General features: G+C 40.3%; 1 protein-coding gene across 1 annotated transcript in view; it reads right to left on the bottom strand.

Annotated features, from left to right (window-relative positions):
- LOC116841609 overlaps positions 1-13,377 on the bottom strand; it is an 85,076-nt gene that overhangs the window by 35,856 nt on the left and 35,843 nt on the right. The gene's annotated exons all lie outside the window — the stretch shown is intronic.

Below are 13,377 nucleotides of genomic sequence, written 5' to 3'. Positions count from 1 at the left end.
CGAAGGCGTCGGGGATCAATACCCGGTGCCCTGTAGTAAACAAAAGCCGATACCTATCTGGCTACAAAGTGTCGGTCAATTTAATTTAGTCCCGAGATGTCGAGACGTCGAGACAAGCGCGAGGGTAAGGCACAAAAGGGGGATACAAGATTTATCCGCGAGGAGAACGAACAAGTTCGCTTATGTCGATGCGCGACATCAAAATTGCATTGCGTTGGTGAAACCAAATAAATTTTCGCGCAAAATGTAGATCCGAGTCTATCTAATAACAGTGAGGGTGCAAACGACAAGACATACGGAAAAAAAGATTTACTAATATATGGACAACTAAAAGTATTAATTGCAGGAGCACATTTTCTTGCTATCATACACGGAAAAAAGAGATGTGTGCACCTAACAAAAAATATTTAGCTGTAAGCAAATAGCTGCATTATTCTACATATCTTTGTATGATAGTTATGTGTATGGTTGATTTGACTTACTTACTTTGGTGTGTACAATGAAGTTGCGCGTGATCTGGTTGTGGCAACCAGAAATTAATAAGGGAATCATTTTGCATAGACAAGCTAAATATCGATATAGTTGCATTAATCAATGCTATATTGCAAAGCAGCGATGTTATAAAACAAAAGCAATTCACTATGCGCCCAGCTAGAGATGTATACATGTGAAAACTGGTTTTGAGTGTATAAATATATATTTGTAGTTGCCGCGTAATGAGCCGCGTTTGTATTAACCATGTATTATCACTGCTGCAACATAAGTAACTCAGCCATTGTTCTTTGGTTATAGCAACCACATAAATAGTTGTTCCGTATTTTACTATTGAATCTGGTTGGCACAACCAGATTTCTATATGGATCAACCATATTGTTTTTTCCGTGTAGTAAAAGTTATTTAGCTATCACAACTAAATAACTTTTACTATGGAAACAAGAAAATTTGTTCCCGCAGTTCATATTTTTAGTTGTCCATATATTAACAAATCTTTTTTTTCCGTGCACAAATTCGAAAAATTCTCCCCGAATAATTCAATCTGAACTACAGTCACGATTGCTGAATCGTAAACCCTTATTCTTGATCTGAACCGTATCTCTCTCTCTCTCCGTCAGCTTAAAAAAAATTACACGGTAGTTCGATGTAATTTTATTTCTCCGTGTTTACAAACTCGAAAGTTGGGAACGAACGGAGAAATTCAGTCCTGATGTACACAAGCGCGCGAGAATACCGATTTAATTAAAAATTGTTTCTCCCGTGAATGCCTCGTAGTGTAACGTTATTATTATTATTGCATTCCGGTCGCTCTAATGATCCACAGGCACGAGCGAACACACAGTGGCACAACTAATGGCACGATCTGCGCAGAGTCAACTCATGAATCCCATCGGATGGAAGGGAGAGGAACAAAAATTATCGTCCCTTTGACGGCTCTCTCTCTCTCTCCCCTTCCCTCTCCTGGTGATTGGCTCTCGGACACCCTCCCCATGATACGTGCGGATCGATCGGCATCCGTGCACAGGCTTCAATCACGGTTTTCATTAAGCCGCGCTGGACGGCGGAGGGTAGGAGCGACTCGAATAGCTGATGTTTCGCGTGTCAGCCGGGACGAGAGGAAGCTTCTGATTTCGGGATTTGCGCGCCTCTGACGCGGACAACTACGTAGGAAAGTTGAACGCCTAATTGGGCATCAGCCTCTCGTTAGGTGATATCTCGAAAATTACGTCGGCTTTGTTGTCGGACAAAGAATAAAGGGACCAAAGGCGGAATGAGAAAGAGAGAGACTGCAACTTTCTGAAACTTTGTCGATATTCCGACGTGTGTCTTCCTGCGCGTTCTCAATGCTCGTTTTCGGTCTCGCGGGACAAACGAATTGTAATTTAAGAATCATTGATGTTTTATGCATCGTCGTAAGAACGTGTCTACTATTTACTAGCGCGGAACGAAGACAGCGAGTAAAGCAACTCGATGGCGCAATCGATGGGGACTTACTTACGGTTTATTATAACGAGCGGATCACGAAGAGGACAAATTATGCGAAGTCGAGATACAAAACCGTAGACGGAGTCGACGGAGCGCCGGGATGGGAGCACTGAATATTTATCTTCTGCGTATTGAAATTATTAGTGGGTATTCCGTGAAGAGAGAACGCGAGGAACTTACATAACGAATTCGATAACAAGCGCGTAACGAAGGTTCTTGAAATAAGAGGCTTTCAATGGAGCTGAAATCTCCGTCGGCGGCGAGGAATCCGCGCCAACAGGTAGTCTAGAGTCTTTAAAAAGACTCCGACCTTCGATTCGCGCTCAACAACCAGTTTCGTTCGGCGCGATCTCGCCGTTAATGACTCCGGACGCGAAAATCGAGGTTTATAAGCGCGAATCGTCGCGCCATTGATGCATCTGTACTTGTAATATTAACGCTCGTGTCAGCTTGACAAATCGGTTGCGACCTGTCACTCGACTATTAAGTCGCTTTCGAAGATTTCGTGTATTATGGGATCAATCGCACGTCGGACAGCACGCTCGGCTCTCCCTCACTCGGGAAATGAGAGGTCCACGCGACGGTATTGTTTAGGGAGAAGATCCACGATCACCGTTAGCTCGAAAGGGGAGAGTTAATGTCTCCTTTGTTTCGTTCCGCGCGAGGCGGGCGACTTCCATTTTTCATCGGCATCAGCGCGGTTGAGCCTGGCCGCTTCTTTAGCTGGTTAATCATTTTTAAAAGACCGAGACCACAGGTGACGGTGCGTCATGTTCCTCGTGACGGTGATATTAAAGGACGCCAGGCATTCGTAGGGCCCGGCTTTCCCGCTTAGAATTAAATTTCTCAGGCAAGGGAAAGCGCGGCGTAGAGAGTCGCGGAGGGATAATGAAACGCCGCGAAAGCTGTCGCGCAATTTGTTTTGCATGCGGATGACATTTTTCACTTCGTAGAGAAATAGCCTGACGTTCAACTCTGAAGCGTCTCTGCCTTTGTCTCTGTCTCTCTTCCCCTCTTTCTTCTCCCCCCTCTCTCTTTCTCACTCACTCGTTTAAGTTGCGCGTTGCACTCTTCGATTCTAATTCACGACAAGGCACATCCTAGATACATGGTCATATTCGTGTCTGAGGTCAGTATTAATAGTGAAACTTGCCTCAGGTGTGAGATATTTAGATCATAAAAACAAAAAGATCTTATAAAGGTAAAAAATACGCCAAGTACATAACGAAAATAAAGTAAATTGTACCTAACAAAAACTCTCTATAAAAACCTTTATAAATGGTTGTATAAAAGAGCAACTTAACAAAACATTTTTATCCAAAATTTATAAAAAATAAAACTCAATTAAAATATATGAAATTAGTAAAATGATCCAAGTACATGATTTATTATTATCAAATTACAATTTATAACTAATGACCCATTATATTATCAAGTTACAATAGATATAACTGATATAAAAGACCAATATATAAAAATCACACTCATATAACAAACTCATAACAAAAAACTTAAAAAAAAAATTTTATACATAATAACCAAAGTAAAGTACCAAAACTTGGCGTACCCAGATTGTATTAAAATAAGCACACATTCGCCCCTCTTCTTCCCACCGCCCTCCCCACAAACACACACATTTTAAATTTTTACAGTGAAGACTAATATTCCAAATACGACTCGAGCACGCCAAGTTTTTGTACTTTGGTTATTATGTATAAATAAATGTAAAATGTTTTTTTTTTAAGTTTTTTGTCATGAGTTGAATTGTCACGATTACTTAATATATATAATAAAATATAATACTTATTAAACACACGATATTATTTAATATTTTCAGGTTATTGATTTTTTGAAAATAACAAAAAACGAACGAATGCGTTACATATCTACTATTCGTAACTATTTACTATTCGATATTGGCCGAGTAATCCCCGGGAGTTAGAAAAACCAGTGTTTTAGTAAGTATTATTATAAAAATGGTTCTTCTAATTATTTTTCTGGTTAAAATCACAAAAAAATACAGCTGACGCCGAAAGCAGCTATATTTTTCTCTCAGTGTGGATACTCGGGTGTAGCAGAGTCGGATACAGAAATACCACCCTCCCGCCCCGAAATACACTGACAGCATTAGAATAAATTCCGATGAAAATTCCTCGTGTACGATACGGAGGTGCTCGACGCGTCGACAGAGTAATACGCGTCAGATATAATTCTTCGTTTCAACCTCTGTATAAATCTCCTCGTTAACGTTCCGCCGGCGGACATACGCGGGATATATCTCACTCAGAGATACCGTACGTTTGTGCCTTTTTAAGCGTCACCGCCACTGGCGGATCTCGCGAGGAGCGAACGGCGAATAGAGCGGAGTGAGACGGAGAGCGGTGCGAAGGAATACGGCGCGTTCGCGCGTGCTTCGCGAAAATTATTGATCGGGACGAACGGGCGACGCGCCGGTATCGAGGTATTAATTAAACATTTGCGAAGGGCGGGTTCGCACAGCGCGGCGGATAGCGGGTGGGCCGCGGATAGCCGACCTAGCTAGCCAGAGAGACCTTTGAGCACCGACTTCAGCTCTATAAACCAATTAGCAACGCCTCGTCGATACGGAGGGCTAAGTCGTGCTAACCGGATCGTTCGGTTAAACTGCTTACTTGATTACGACGTTAGTTAGTGTCACTGTAGTCGCCTGTCGACGCCGGCGATACCCTCCAGATTCCGATCACGTAGAGATCCGGCAATTTTTTGGCGCTCGGGAACGCTCGGGCTGTCACTAATGTCGGAAACGCAATTTTATGGGGCAAAATTGATTCCCGCGGACCACGGCGGATCTGCACGTTGCTGCGATATTTTCGCTTGAGTCGGTATAATTCGGTAATCCACGTTACGGGCACTCCGACCACATCGATTTAAAAAAAAAGAGAGAGAGAAAACTGTCGACGTGCTTTTGCGAATAGTACACATACACACGTGCACACACGAGAGAGCAAAGCGAACGTTCAGATGAAATAATTCCTCATTTATAAATCATTGGGATTCAGGAGGGGATTTCATAAAAATTTGCACTATATTTCGTCATTAACAGTGTCAGTGACATTCATCTTCTCACGATTACACGAGTTGCCTATTACTAAAATATTACCCTCGAAATAATAATACAGCACGAGAAAAGGCAAGATATGGAAACTGAAATTTCGTCCTTTCTCCCTTCGCTTCTATATTCTCTTGGCTGTAAATATCTCTTTATTAAGTTGTACAGAATGTATCATAGAATGTGGCGTGATAGTAAGGAGAATAAGAGGGGAACTTATAAACTCCGGAACTGTAAACTCCTGGGTATATTGCGAACGTATCCCGACGAGGGTCATTCGATATACGCAGTGCCGAGCGCGTACGTGCGTTCATGCATCCCCCGGGAGATTACAACAAAAACGCGGGGGAAGACGGTACACAGAGGGGCGGCTGCCAAATTCGAACTACGTGTATCCGCGCGCCAGATACCCTTCTTCACTCTACGCACGAATGCCCACGGGGTGTTATCATTGCCTTATTAAATTCGAAAAATACTTTTTTCTTAACAATGCGTCCACTTCATGCAGCACGGAACTCTGAGGTGAATGGTGCGTGCTTGTGTGTATACAGTAAAACATTTTATGTTGAATTTAGCACATCTTGCATATCCCACACTGAGAGAAAAATTACCTTAAAATCAACCAATAATTCTTTAATAGGTGCCATTAACATATTTACTTAAATCTAATTGATTTAAGTAAACAATATTTGGTTTAAATAAGGAGAATTTAGATTTAAATAAATATGTTAATGGCACCCATCAAAGTAATATTTATTGATTTTAAGATAATTTTTCCCTCAGTGCAGAAAGTCCACTCAAATTTTCATGTTAATTTAACACAAAGCGGGTATGTTAAAAAAAATACAAATATTGTATCAAGAAATTAACACAAACACTAATTTGAAGCTAAATTTGATGTAAAATTAACATAGGATTATTAAAATAACAAAAAAATGTTATTTTTACGCTGACAAAAATATTTTTATTATTATTTCTTTCTTAATGCATTATGTTTTTACATTGAGAGAGGTGTAGTCTATAATTTTATCTAAAATCTTAATTATGTGGCATTCAATTAATTCAATTTTGATATATTTCGTAAACTTGCCGCGGATGGGATCGAACTCAAGAATTCTGGTTCTTGAATCGCCTCTTACCTACTACACCATTATTCTGCAGGCATAATTCATATTGTACATACCATAAGATGATGAGAATATAACTTTTCAGTAAAATTAACATCTATATATTAATTTACATTAAAGTATAAAATATATAATTTTAACATTATATACAAGTGTTATTCGAACATTTATGTATATGTTGAATAATGTTTCGAAATAACCCAAACATCTTACATCGAGATAATCGAGAAGCACAAACGTGCATACACACAAAATTATTGCGCATAATCGAGAAATTTGTTTTTGTATACATTGTGCCGGCTTGTGTACACCATTTTCAGATCTGTCTGCGATTAATCATCAATTTGCCCGAATTCGCGCGCCTCGCGAGTGCGAGTTACACACTGCGAATTTTCGCGGAAACACACGCATATGTATTGACGTACGATATATCTGAAGGATAATAAAAATCTTACTTGCTTACGCACTTGCCGGATATTACGGCAATAACACGACGGGGATGGTACACACAATGGCTGATTACTATGGTCATGTTGCGTAAATCTACGCGAAATATCTTTTCCCGTTCCATCGAAATACGCTCGGGACACAGGTTAGTCAATAGTACGAGGTTCGCCAAACATCGTAGATCGGTGCGATCGTACACTTCGATTTTCTCTTGTTGTTCTCTTGTCCCTCCTACTTTCAGGATGGCATTATTCCAATCAAAGGCCGCGATTTAATTACGTCGGCGACGTTATTTGATTTATCGTGCAACAACGCATATTATTTGAACATCCCCGCATGGCTTGCATGCTACTCGGAAATTATGTTTTTCACAATATAATACAGAGGGTCGCTGAAATATTTATTATCGTCTAATTATTTCTGCGCGCTTGTTTGTGCACCGCAAAAGCGAACTTTCAAAAGCGCCCTCGCCCATTCTTTAATAATCTCGTAATTTCGCAATGTTTGCGTAGTCGCGATATTTTCACTTTGCATTGTCACGGACGTTTTCCATTTCCATTTGCGTCCACACAGAGGGAAATACAAGTCCAAATACTCGATATATTTGCCGATGCTCTCTCCCGTTCGGAACTCCATTAATGCCGACATCGGAAATTTCGAATCGCCTGCTGCCTAGGCTTGCAAATATCGTTCGAGGTTTCAAGAGACAATTTGGCATGCGTCTTTCGAGGCGGCTCCTGCTATCTTTCTCCCCACGTATTTTCAACTCTCGACTACTTACGTCATTTGGACGTAAGTAGCTACCTCTCTTGTGCCTCTCTTCTCTTGAGAGACTTAAAGGCATCCAAGAAGATGCCGCTTTTTCATTTTTAGGGAGTTTCACCGTGTGTGTGAGAGACGTTTTTTATTTACAAGATATCTTGGATTTACCATATTCATATTCATGAATGCTAGAAACTTCAAAAGGCAATAATAATCGCTTGATGCAACCAAGCGTAAAAGCAATGCTAATTTTAAAGTTACTTAACGTCGAATAATAAACCGATAAATTCGCATTATGAAGCGTCTCGCGCTTTTTCCGTTAATTCCGGAAAATGTATAGAATGGCTTTGCATATAAAAGGACTTCATTAGATGAAAATTTACACATATTATATGGAAAATGTTATAGAAATGTCATTGTTATATATGAGATCAATAAACAAGTATTTTTTATGATAAAAAATTTCCTTGGTAATAACATTCTTTTGTGTATCGCAGTTGCTTCGGCTGTCCTTTTTATTTCTTTTTTTTGGATACGTATGGCGGCTTCCTGCTGTGCGAATCAACGGGCTTGCGAATATATCGTCGTTCAAGTACATATAATATGCAATAGTCTTGCGAGAGACGCTACTACGTATTATATATTTATATTTGGCTGTGGTTGCTGTTGTGGATTTTTCTAGCAATATCCGCTCCATAGTTTCGATCATTTCTTTTAAAGGTGTTAAAGTATAATATATTATAATTATATGTATATATAAGCTTTTTACACCGTGCGGAAATCACGGATATACCAAGTATACTATTGCCGCACATAATTAAGATTTTAGATAAAATTATAAACAACACCTCTCTTAAAAACACAATGTATTAAGAAAGAAATACTGCATTCACATTTAAATTTTATAACTTTGATGGAACTGTTGCTTATTAGCAAAAAGATACATTAGTCTCTATAAAATTATAAATATAAATAAATATTCGGTAATTGTTGCCTCGCAATTTCTGATAGAGAAAAATCGATTCCAAATTAACTAAAGAATATGTAATTGAAAAATATAACATAAGTGAAATACTACCTTCATTTTTATCTCTTTTTTCGTTATTACTTTATTTATTTATTTGTCACCATTTTTAAATGTTGCTCCTTTTGTTCTACGTTATTTCTTGAAATCTACTTTGGGTGACAGCATTTGTTAATTATATTTACTGTAACATAGCATTCTCTCTCTTAGTCTCTTTCTCATTCTGCACACCGCTATTGAAGAATCTTATGTCTCTGTCGTAGAAAAATTGACTTAAAATTAGCCGTACAATTCGCAATTTGGAATCGCCGTAAGTCTGAGAGATGTGTTGTATTTTAAATGAAGTAGCGACATTGTACCGCGGCTGCCGACAGCGAAATGATATTAAGAAGCTGGCAAACAAGATAAATCATCGGCGAGGCGTTAAGTATTTCCAAAGTGTTGATTAATGCCTCCGCACGCGTAGTCCGCCGTGCAAATATCAACCTGGGAATTCCGTGTTCGTGAGTCGTCGCGAGTACTCCGCGAGTCTCTTGGCATGGCGCGCGAAGTACTCGGCACCGGCAATCGCAGAGAAAATATCGCGCGCTAATATTTGCGTTTCGACGGGTCTGTATCCACAGCCGGAGGGGTCCTTGGAGGCGAGGCGTTTATCGTTAACGCGATTAAGTCGATGCGTGATTCATTCTCTGCCAGGTTCTAATAACACCGTGAGGAAAGGCACGTGTTATCGGCTTAGTGGAAGAGGAACCCAGTCAGCCAGCCGGCCGATCCATCTTGCGCGACGTTTGAATTTCTTTCACGACCTTCCCTCGTAGAATTGGCCGATATGTTACGCCGATTAGCGCGAGATGCGTCTGGATAATTGCTTCTCCCCAAAGATCGTTTCATCGTGCACTGCGTACGTCGTCGAGAACATATTGAACTCTGTCTGACTGTTCATACTATCGGCGATAAGTTTCCCCAATAAAAACGTTCGAATCTGTTGAAATTTTCTTAGCATGTGTACATACAGCAACGAAATTTCTGGTTGCTCTTGTCAGCGAGCATGATGTCAATGTCGGAAAGAATTCAATATGTTTCGATTTGACGATAAAAACTGAACGCGAGCGTCTCGATGCGCGCGCGAACAAGAGAAAATAGTAATTGATTTTCATAACTGAAATAACGCGAATTCTCTCCAGTAACCTCATGAAATCTCCCCTCCGCGCGTAGATATTCGCAGAAGCGGTCCAAACGAGTTTCGCTGTGTTTGTTGGCGTGCGTGCGGAAGGGTTATGCAGGAAGGGTGCAGCTTCAGCACAGCACAGCGCGGCGCAGAGAGCAGGCTGCATCCGACACGAGGGAGGAGATATTTTCGGCTGCGCGCTTTTTAATCCCCGATGTTTCGCGATCCGTCCTGTCCGAAATACGCGGATTTATGTCAGCGGCTGTGTGTATATATATATATATATATATACATGTATGTGTGTGTTTATGTGTGTGTATACGCGCGAGCCGACGAGCGCTTTTAAATTCTCGTCGATCGCCCATTGAAAACCGGATCGGACGCCGTTAACCCTACGGCCGGGCTCGCCATTCTCGCGACTGTTATCGCGTCCCAATGGAGAAACAAGGACGCCCGATCGACGTCCCGGGATTATTCGGCAGTCTAAACCGACATCGAGACAATAACGTCAGGATTACACCGAGCTCGACGAGAATCTCTGCGTTTTCTCCTCTTGGCCTCGCGTATTAGCGCGGGCGACTGCGACGTTAAGCATTGCCGATTCGGGATTCGACCTCCCTCATATTTTCTCTTGTTGTCAAGCAACATTTTTCCATCTCTTTTTGCACTTCTTTCTTCATTTTTTATCCGTGTTACTTGTCGTTTTACTCGCTTTCTTATCCACTTCAGTACGTGCTTCAGCCACGAGCATCGAGCTCTGCGTTTGCAAGTTGTGTGTGATGGTAGGCGACTCAGTTAGATGGCATGCGAGTGTGTGTGAATGCTTGATTAACATAGTGCGTGAGTATGAAATGACTTTAGTGTATTGAATTAGATATGAGGGGTCATAGATAAGATAAGTTATGATGGAATGAGTATGTAGATAATGTGTAAATAAAGGCAAAACAAGATAATAAGAAATATAGATATTAGCAAGAAATATTGAGTGGAGTAATGAAACTAAGAAGATATGGAAGGAAATAAAGGAAAAGAGAGAATGAAGAGGAAATAAGGAGAGCAATTGAAAGATCGAATAGGAAGAGGAAAGGTGAAAGGATAGGTATATACAACTGAAGGAAAGGACATAGTATTGTATAGTATTGTATGAGGACGATATAGTGCCCGTTGAGTGAAATAGAAAACTGCAATGTAGACACGATAAATATGGAGAATGTGTAGGTAAAAAAGATAGGTAAAAAGTTAGGTAAAAATTAACGAGATTGTAAGATCAAGAAGATTACAAAGGTGACGAAGATGATGTTATAAGATCAATTAGAGAGAGATAGTGTAACTATAAAGATATTAGTAACTAGATAGGTAAAAATAAGGAATGGATAAATGTGTGGTTACTTGTAAACCAAGTTCCCTTCCTGGCTATATATAATTGAAAGAAAATATGATATTGATATGATATTGATATGCAATATTACCAAATATGAACGCAATGTGTTCTCAAATACGTTCTTAAATACATGTGTAAAGAAAAATTTTTCTGTTCTTATTTAGTATTTCTTCGTTCCTTTTCTTAGAACCGTGTGAGATATTACATACTAAAGTTAAATACCAATATATTCAATCGCAAAACATTGTATTTGTCAAATTGAGAGACGATCATTGTTTGGTATTCGCGTTGCCGATTGGAGCAGTGCGACGTTCGAAATGTGTTCACCCTTTTTCGCAGATAAAGTCCCGAAGATGTACGAGGCCAGGATGAATTATTCGTCGCGCGTGTACCGCTAGACGTGGCGTGTCTCATGGCGATAATGTAGGCGCAGTGTAAATGTCATGTAACGCCATTTCCAAGATCGCAATCACGTCGAGAGAGGATTTATTAAATGGCATTGCCAACAAAAAAAAAACGAAGAATGGAAGAAGACTGCCGTCATCTACGTCCGGAATTTATATCGAAACGACTGCATCTCCGCTATTATATAGGACAGTTAAGTGATTAACGATCATGGATGTGACTAGCATAGGAAACATTCCTGAATAATTCCTAAATTTCTTGTAGCGGAATCTCTCAAGAATGAAAAGTAGCGGTATTTCCCCTCAAGGCGATAATGAAAATATCGTCGCTCGAAATCGCGAGAATGAATGTTTCACTCAAGATTAGAGTGAATATGTTCCTATAATGAAATACATTAAATTCACTTTTCAATATCAAGTGAAAATATTCATTCAATGATTCAGAATGGAGAGGATAATCCACTCTATAAGAGTGGAAAATCACTCTATTTTTGAAATTTTACTCTAAGAAATTTATATATCGATATTGTATATTGTATATCGAATACGGCGATATTCGATATACGGCAATATTCACGCGTATATAATATTAAAATTTTATATCAAAATAAATTTAATGCGAAATTTAAGGAAATTGACGTCATTTATCACTGGCTCCACTCCCATGTTAGTTATTTTTTATTTACTCCTGCCTGAATTTTATTAAGTCAGAATTGTTTGACGATTCATTTTTTGTTTTGGCAAGGATGGATATTAGTTACTTCAACGTATACGAAGTATTCGTGATAAAAAAAGAAAGAAAAAAACTTGTTCCACTCTGCGGATTCCGTAACGACCGCATGTCTATTCGGGACACTTAAGGAAACCAATCATTTTTCCAATCGATTTGCCAGTATAGGGAATGAACGCTCATTTCGGAAAGAAACCGGCGAGAGAGCGGAGAATCTCTGGAAAAAAGGAAAGCACGGAATAACGAGCCACTTGTGGAAATGAAAATTTCTCCCTCGTCTGACTTGGCTAATCTTGCGCGACTCTTAATGTCGCGCACGGATGCTGAATAATCACCTCGGGGACTGAATAGCTTTTTAATTTTGATTCCCGAGGATTTCCTCGCAACTTTCCTCGCAGAATCGAATCACACGTCGAATCGATTCGTATCTTTCAGTATCGATAATTTATTATTGGCATTTACGATTTTTACGCTTCACGGTGTGCTTCATTCGCTCCTTTTATTTTCGTAATTTATACGACGTCACCTTTGTAATCAATGATACAATCGGACGGAAAGTCGCGATAATAGTACGCACGATAATACACGCGGCGTGTATTCTAAGCACCATTTCGAATTCAACCCTCGTTTCCCTGCAACGGGACCTCCGCCGGCAGGGCAGCCGGGAGTTTCGCATCGACGCTGCTTTGTGGAGGGTTGATCTGGCGGCCATGTTTGGTTACAGAAAATTTCACAATCCCCCTTCATGGTGTAGACCTTCGATAGCAGCTTGCACGACACGTAAACTAACAAAGGGCTGTAAGCTCTAATGTTGTATGAATGTGCGCGCCTCAAGTAGAGGACCTCCACATACTACAATTTCGAGGATACAGCTGTGAGGTACATATTATTTCCGAGAGCTTCAGCACGCGCAAAATTACATACAATATTTTTACGATATGTTTATGCACCGCACACTCTTTTGTGCGTGTTTACTCGATTTTCCACAATTAAGGATACGATAGAAACGCGAGTAAATGTTTGGGTTGTGCGAGCGGCTCTCTCCTGTGCGTGAATTTCGGAGAGTACTCGTGGATGGAATGGTCGATCGAGAGGGGTGCCACGACGACCATGTCGGTTCCCAATTAAACAAATGCCGGCAGCAACTCGAGCAACCCCTCAGGCACCAGCGTCCATCTCTTCTTGTTCTCGGTGTACGTCAACGAAGCTGTTTCCCTCTCTCTCCATCTCTCTCTCTCTCTCTCTCTCTCTCTCTCTCTCTCTCTC

This window comes from Odontomachus brunneus, unplaced genomic scaffold (genome assembly GCF_010583005.1).
Source record: "Odontomachus brunneus isolate Ranch 3 - 2012 unplaced genomic scaffold, Obru_v1 Obru_scaffold_017, whole genome shotgun sequence".
Taxonomy (NCBI): Eukaryota; Metazoa; Arthropoda; class Insecta; order Hymenoptera; family Formicidae; genus Odontomachus; species Odontomachus brunneus.
The sequence above is the reverse complement of the archived record's forward strand: the minus strand, read 5'-3'. Positions and strand labels throughout refer to the sequence as shown.